This window comes from Crassostrea angulata, chromosome 5, assembly GCF_025612915.1.
Source record: "Crassostrea angulata isolate pt1a10 chromosome 5, ASM2561291v2, whole genome shotgun sequence".
Taxonomy (NCBI): Eukaryota; Metazoa; Mollusca; class Bivalvia; order Ostreida; family Ostreidae; genus Magallana; species Magallana angulata.
In genome coordinates this window covers 42,609,813-42,618,654 of record NC_069115.1, presented here as the reverse complement: position 1 = coordinate 42,618,654, position 8,842 = coordinate 42,609,813, and positions in this window count along the sequence as shown.

Below are 8,842 nucleotides of genomic sequence, written 5' to 3'. Positions count from 1 at the left end.
AGCGGAGATAATTGTCATTATTTTCTCGAAGTCGCCAGTATATTTTTACTCGGACATTTACCGGTCCAGTGCTCACAATGGGATTTTGCCTATGACAACAGCAGTATTGCAACAGGTCGAGAAACATTCGCACTATTCTTTTAAAATCTCACATCAAACGCACATCCTTAAATTCCGATAAAATTCCTTAAATAGTATCTTTCAGAAAAGTAATGTCTGAGATACACTCATGCTTAGTTGATTAGACTATATTAATATGAATGAATTTTTGAAACAGGTGCCTTCTGATGATGATATCTTAGTTATAAAACTGGTATTGCTTTTGGAATGCATGTCATCATGAAACAGAAGAGTCAATCAATATTTTATCTTAGACTTTAGTGGATTGTTTCCATTTGCTAACAGCAAAAATGAATAAAAATTTGAAGAAAAAAATATCATGCAATATTCAGTCGCGGCAGTTTCATTAATCATTAATTGTATTTAGCTATAGATTCATTCAAATCATTTGAATGACTTTGGGAAAGTCACATGTATATTTGATCGCTTCTCAGTACACTTTAACACGCATAATTTACTTGCTACATTAAACTCTTCTATTAAACTTACAACAAATATTGATTAATTATTCAAAATTAGTTTTTAAAAAAAACAAACAAACAAAATCCAAGTTGAACGCATGTTTTTCTGACCGTACAGCTGTGTATATAAATTTCATTTTATTCTTTGCATGTACTACATGTATATACACTATATCTAGGGTTCGCAAATCCCAGCAATATTTCCGGAAAGATATAGTTCTGTAGCTCAGCAGAAAACTACAGTCATCTATGAAGCACATTTTTTGCCTTCATATTTCATTATTTATCGCAAATATAGCATGGATGCAGTTATCACAACACTATTTTTCCAAAGGTTCACGTCAAAACATGGCTGAGTGAAAATAATTCCTGAATTCCCCTTCGTTTTTTGGAGTTTTCCGCCAGCGACAGGGACTGTACTTTTTTATGAGATGAAAAACAATGTGTAAAATGCCTGATTTTCCCACCTTTGTAAAACTACGAGGCCACTTGAATTTTTGATGCCAGTTGTTTAGGCAGGGGAGTGAAAGTGCTTGGACATTATTTTCAAGCACATGTGTAACTTTGATGTAAACAAACTCTCGTGCCTTTGTTGATGGCTGTGTGTTTTTTTCTACTAAATTGGTTAGGAACAATTGTTTTAAAAGTTGTAAAGAGGAATTTTCCCAGAAGTTTGTTTTAAACTTGCTACCCGTATCTAAAGTTGCGTAATTTTGGTAAGAATATATAGTAAAAATTAATAGTGGTGTGCAACCTGAATAAACTATATACGGCCGATGTAGCATTGCGTTGAGTGATGACACTTTCCAACCGGTGTGTATTTCGATTGTGAGTCGCAACAAACTGGCGCATTTATATATTAGGCCTGCCTATTATGGAAACAAATGTCGAAGAAAGCTCATAATAGAGTTGTACTCGCGAGATGAAAATTATTTGAGAACAAAAGGGGGCGATATTTATGTACATGTGTAATAATGTTATCTGTTAATGAAAAAATCCCCCAAAACCAAAGAAAAGATTCTCTAATAGCAGAGACGTCGACGGGCGCATATGGATTAAAGTCACAGATTGTACTTCGCTCATCAAATTGCGTTATTCAGTTTATTGTGAAAAAATTTGTCAGAAATTGTTTAGTGAACAAAATTATGATATCTTACATCACCGTTCACAATGTACCATAAATGTATATAGAATACTGCATGAGTTGAATCGATTGTTTTTTCTCACAAAAAGCTAGCGTTTGCTACAAATTATTTAGAGATACACGAGCTGACAAGCCGTGAAATCCATAAGACGTTTTGAAGCATATGCCTTTAATCCCTTATTTGCTTACAAAAAATCTGAACTAAAAATCTTTGAAACATCAAAAAATGTGGTTTGTTTATACATGTAAAATTGTATAATGGCGACTCGATTTGCACGTAAATTTTACAATCTGAGGTTGATCAATTAGTGTGTTTGAGAGAAAGTCAGCAGCAAGTTAAGCGTCAAATTCAGTGGTGAATATTGAGGTTCCTGTAATAGAATTAATGTTCCTACAGACTGAGTGGGTTACAAAATAAGGTTCATGTAAATCAAAGGTCAGTCCAAAATTAAACACATTTGTATCGTAAATTTAAAGTTTTTTGTATGTTTGAAAACACATGCACACTTGTAGAAGAAAGTGTGCCATTGATTGGTTGAAGTTCAATAAAATGTCATTTATGTAATATTCATTGTCAGTATCTGTTGTGAATTCTTTGAAATAAGCTACAACAAAGTAAATATCCTGCCTCAGCTAAAATTAATGCGTTGAAAAATTGCTGAAATATGAAATGGCAAACCTGTTTAAATAGTGTGTTTCTGACAATTGTTTACATCATAAAAAAACAAGAAGCGATTATTTTGAGATCTCTTAGCAAATTATCGCAGTGATATAGTTTATGCAGCCCTGATACAGAGTTTAACGTCACAACTGGCCGTTGGTGCATAAATTATCGATACCGGGTAAGCAGACAGGGTAATGGCCAATTTTAAATAAAATATAATTTCATAAATTATTTAAATATATGTAAAAAATAATTAGCAGCTATAATACATAAAATATCTGATAAAATTAAAATTAGTCCTCATACTGAAATCGACACATGGATAAAACATTGTCTGTAACACTGCATACCTAACAGAGTTATCGTTCCTTATCTGCTAGGGTCCCCGTGAGGAATTCTCTTCCGGTCAGGAGGGTAGCAATAGACCGTGGCTATTTATAGCCACCGTCTAAAAACAGTAAAATGTGTACACAGGTAAGGTCAGTCCTGTGTGCGGTCATCCGGAACAACTATCGATGTCGGTAGCTTTCATCTTGCGCCTCTGTAAGTTTATGTAAATGGATGAGCGATTCGAGCAAAGTTAGGGATAAACTTTCTGTAATGACTGAAAAGACCGATAAAAGAGCGCACCTGTGTCTTGTTTACTGGATCTGGCCAATGTTTAACAATCTCTACCTTCTCAGGATCAGTCTCGATCCCCTGTTCCGAGATGATATACCCCAAGTATTTCACCTGTCGAGCAAACAACGAACACCTTCTTGCCTTCAGCTTCAGTCCAGCCGCAAGAAGCTTTTCGAACACAAGTTCTAAATTTTGCAGCATGTCATCAAATGTTTTTCCATAAACGATTATATCATCAAGATATATAAGACAAATCTGCCATTGTAAGCCAGTCAGCACAATCTCCATCAATTGTTCAAATGTGGCTGGGGCATTGCACAATCCGAACGGCATTACGTTGAACTCATATAGACCCTGTCAGGTAACAAATGCCGTCTTTTTCTTATCCTCTGGATCTAGCTCAACCTGCCAATACCCAGCATTCAGGTCCAAAGTACTGAACCATTTGGCACCTCGTAGTTGATGCAGAGACTCATCAATACGAGGTAATGGGTAGGCATCCTTCATTGTTATACTATTTAAATGTCTGTAATCGACACAGAACCTTGTGGATCCGTCTTTCTTCTTCACAAGCACGATTGCTGCTGACCACGGGCTCTGAGAAAGTTCTACGATACCTCTTCATAGCATGTCAGATACGTGATTTTGTACCTCTTCTTGCATATGAAACGGCAGACGCCTCGGTGCTTGTTTAATTGGTGCATTGACACCAGTCTCTATCTTGTGTCTGACCTTGGCGGTTAGGCCTACATCTTCATCTGTCTCTGAAAATAGAGCTGCATACTTCAAAAGAAGAGCCTTTGCTCTCATGACATCATCTTTATCTATATGACTGGTGCTGCTAATGAATAGCTCTTGCAAATGAGCTGGCAACTCTCTGTCCACATCCAAGTCTCTATTTCCCTCTGACACCAAAGAAAGAACCTCATCAACAGCATGTAACTACCCAACAACAGTACCTGGGTAGATGGTCTTAAATGCTATCATCCGAAATATTCATGATACGGAGTGGAATAGTGTCCTGTCTACGGACTGGTGTTTTAGCCAGCATACATGAATTCTGAAACTTTTCAGAGGGTTCTATCAGTCCAGCTTTGGTTGGAAGTCCTCCATCAGAACTTGCACATATTTGGCAGGTTCAACTAACAGTTCTGATCTAGGCGGTACAGTCACTCGGTGAATAATGGCCACCTTATAAGAGCTCGCAGACCCTTCAAGCTGAATTGGGTGTTCGATACCAGATATTGATATCTGAAGCATCCTCATGTTAATGACGGCCTCATGCCTCACCAGGAAATCTAGTCCAAGTATCCCATCTGCTGTCAAGTCTGCTACATTCATTTCCTGCTGTAGGGCAATGCCATTCAATGTAAAATCTACTGGAGTTCGCCCAAGCACTCCTAGTACTGAGCCAGTAGCTGATAGTACATCTCTTTCTACCTCAGTCAACGCCTGATTTGCATCCCTTGTAATGTTCTCATAACAAATCGTGGATAGCAATGATACAGTAGCACCTGTATCAACCTATAGGTAAGCATCCATCCCATGTATGCGAGCAGTGACTTAAACCCCTTATTCATTTATAGAGTGTACTACTCTTGAATACTGATCACCCGAACATAGGTTTTTTGGGAAACTTTTATCAGTTTTGTGATTCGTTTCTCTTGTACTATTAACTTGTACATGTATTAATTTGTCATCAGATCCCTTATTCAATTGTGGTCAGTCTTTTCTCGGATGCTTGTCGAATCCACATCTATTATTAACATTTCCTCGTCCGGTCCCTATCCCTTGCATGTGTCTCTGGGCGAGGCATGCGTCTCTGGCTTTGAGACTGAAACTTCAATTGTTTCAAATCTCTCATATCGCGCTGTAGCGACAGCATGTTTTTCTCGACGGTCTCAATAAAATTGTCGAGTTTTGAAGTTTTGTACGAGTCTTCAGTATTTTCACTCATTGTCCGGACAGTATCTGTGTGGCGATTCTCTGCCCTATAATATGCTTCCAGCTCAACAGCTCTCTGTAATGCGTCATTCAAGTTTATGGGTCTAGCCTGCTTTATCTTAAGATGCATTTCTGAGTTATGTAGCCCATCTAAGAACTGTTCAGTAGCTAGTATTTCCCAAACATCATCGGGGGCTGTTGGGTAAGCTAAATTTACGAGCCTCCTTACGTCCTGTCCCATCTCCGGTAAACTTTCAGAACCCTTTTGTCTCCCTCAGCTGTGCTCTGTATAGCTCAGTTTGATTCACAGGGGCGAATCTATCTTGCAAGGCCTTCACTAATTTCCTATAGTTCTGTCTCTCGTCTCTGGGCTGATTGCCTTATAACACACCTTGTGCTAGTCCCCTCAGGGATGCAGCCAAATATAGCCCTTTCTCAGTCTCTGACCATTCATTTAAAAGACAGACTGATTCAAAATGGGACAGATAATCATTCCATAAACCAGAACCGTCATATATTGCAGGTTTCACACTTCCGAGATTGGACCGATCCAGGGTTCGTATTACTTGTTCTTGGGTTTGCATTGCTCTGCACTGGCGGCCGGTTACTAGGTACAGGATCCTCAGCCTCATCACACATCCACACATCTCCAGACACATAGCCATTCACACTGTTTCTCCGTCTCACGTACGGGGTACTGGTACTTATGCCTGGTCTGGGTCTCCGGAGGCCTGGAGAATTCATAACCCGTAGAGGGTCATGTATCTCTCTACTGAGCCAATTTATTTCCCGCTCTAAAAACTCTACATCGGCGTGTAAATTGCGCACACTCATAATTGAATATTATTATAACAACAATTTGTAGAAAACAATTGACTGATCAAAATTCCGATGCTGCCACCAATTTTGTAACGTGTTTTGGGTTCGATGATTGAGACCAGGCTGGGGAATGTGTTTAGTTAATAATTATATATGAATACCGGCATCATAGTTAAATATTGTTTTGCCTCAGACTAGAATGTCTCGACGTCATCGGATGAATCGCATCACGTGATTGCCTCATAAATTTCTTTGACCCCCCTTTGCCCGTGACGTAATATTATGATCCTACAATAGCTTCGAGGTTTGCACAAACAACTGACGAGGAAGGTAAAAATTTAGAGAATTAAGCTATGAATTTAATCGTTATATATTATCTTTTGTTTGTTTACATATCAAACTGTAGGTCCTTGACAAAACAAAACACTTATTAGGTTTGTTACTGACTGTTTACAGAAATTTGTGGGGTCGGTAAAGTCCATAGAAGGCGAGGCGGAACCTAATAAGTAATATTTTTATAATAACAATTTGTAGAAAACAATTGACTGATCAAAATTCCGACGCTGCCACCAATTTTGTAACGTGTTTTGGGTTCGGTGATTGAGACCAGGCTGGGGAATGTGTTTAGTTAATAATTATATATGAATACCGGCATGAAATTATCACAAAAATTACGAGTCAATATATACAGATATACAGTACCCGCAACATTATTTTTTACAAGATAAACAATAGGATAGGATTCACGCACGATAGAATAGCATTAACATACGATAGAACAGTATACACACACGAAAGGATAGGATTAACGCACGATAGAACAGTATACACGCACGCACGATATGATAGGATTGATACATGATAGGAAAGGATAAACGATGTTCATGATAAATGTATGATCGCTTTAAACGATATTTACGAACAAACTGATAATGGCAGATTTTGAGAGAGAACACGTACAAATAAAGATTTACGTGGAATTTCTTTTTAGTAGCAATTGCCGAGTTGTTAATCATCTCTGCATCATTTATAGAATGTATAAAAATGACCTGCAGTTAATTTTTTTTCAACTAAAATTATGAGCTTTAATGATCAATAAATTTTCTGTATTGTATTTCTGTATTAATGAAATTATTTTCATTACCGAACACCCTAGCCGATCGCCGCGAATATTTCAGCCCTAGATTAAATCACTCGGAAAATAGCAGGTTTAATCATATAAATCCAACTCTTGTATAAAGTAAATATAAAATCTATCATAACTACATTTCTTTCTGTATAAGAAAATGATGCATTAAAAACGAATTATTACAGACAAGTTAAATAAATATTTACTCAGATACACATTCTGCGTACGATTTGTTAACATTGTTTTCCTTACCACACATCCTAGCTGATTGCCGAGAACATTTCAGCCTGAAATCAAATATCACACGGAAAATAACGGGTTCAAAATACAATTCGGATTTTAATTTAATATAAATTATATCATAAATAGTTTTGTTTCTGTAAAATATGATGCAACAAAATTATATTGCATAAAAGTTAATGTTTACGCAGGTATACACTCTGCGTACAATTTAATATATTCCATATACAGGTATTAAATATGTTACCTTGTTCCTAAGAACTTCGTTTTTCATTTTCAATGTTAACAGATATGATTTACATATAATATTGGTTAATTTTGATCTAAAAAATTTAAAAATTAGTATCCTGACGGAATGTTGGATAGGATTTTACAATTCTTGTTCGATAATATTCGTATCTGGCGCACTGAACGAGTTGCAACTTAGTAATAAATTTACTTGCTTATGAAAAGGCAAGAAACGATTAACACGATAGGATAAACGGAAGAATTGTTGAAATTAAACGATAAACCTGATAGGATTAACGCACGATAGGATAGGATTAACGCACGATAGAAAAGTATACACGCACGATAGGATAGAATTAACGCATGATAGAACAGTATACACGCACGATAGGATAGGATTAATACATGATACGATATGATAGGTTTGATACATGATACGATATGATAGGATTGTAAAAAATAACATTGCTGGTAATGTAGTTGTAAGGATGACCTATCCTTAAGCATGCAAAACAAATAATTCACAAATTATGAAATAAAGGATGGGGCTTGATGATCTGTGGGTTATAACCTGGGGCTCTATCCGAGGAACAGGTCTCGGCTTTGAGACCTAGCTGCGAGATCTGTCTCTTGGCTCTATGCCTATATCATATGTACAGGGCTGTATCCCTGCAGCCGACACAAGCTGCAGCATGGTAAACTCATTTAATAAGATATGATGAAATATTAACGCTCAATTTAAAGATTAACCCAATACTAACACTGTGCAGTCGTATTAACGTACGTACTTCTTTGATAGCCGAACACAGAATCAGCTCTTCTCTCGAGTGTGCTCTTATATATACTAAGTGTCATCTGGACTATCCTCGCACAATGCCATAAGCATCAAAGATAACACCCGCATGATATAAAATTATCAGAACCCCAAACCCGATCATTTGTTACAGTATAATAATGTATTTTGTTGTACTCTGGACCTTAGCTTTGGTTTAATGCCTGTTTACAGAGAGAGTTTTGCACAGAATTTCAACAAAGGGGATAGTTGATAATGACTCCATATGGCAATGGGGAAAATTAACTGTTCTGAGAAATCCTTCAGCTCTGGCATTGCATAAGTGAGTACTGATAACTTTGCCTAAGGAAAGGATTTGAGTAATCATGATTTAAAAGTTTCACAACAATGGCGTGTTTCGTGACATTATCGGAAAAAAAGCCAACAAAAGCAGGTTTGATAATATAATGCAGTTATATACATTATAATATCATATATTTCAATACTGTGATATGATATTATATCATATAATTCTATATTGTATATATAGTATGATATTGTATCATGTGATCAAATACATATGATAATCATACAATTTTTTAACATATGATATACAATAGTGTACAGTATCAAAACAGTATCCATGAATATCTAAGATAGTTTTCATATAATATGATAAAGGTGGTCTCATACAGGTGAT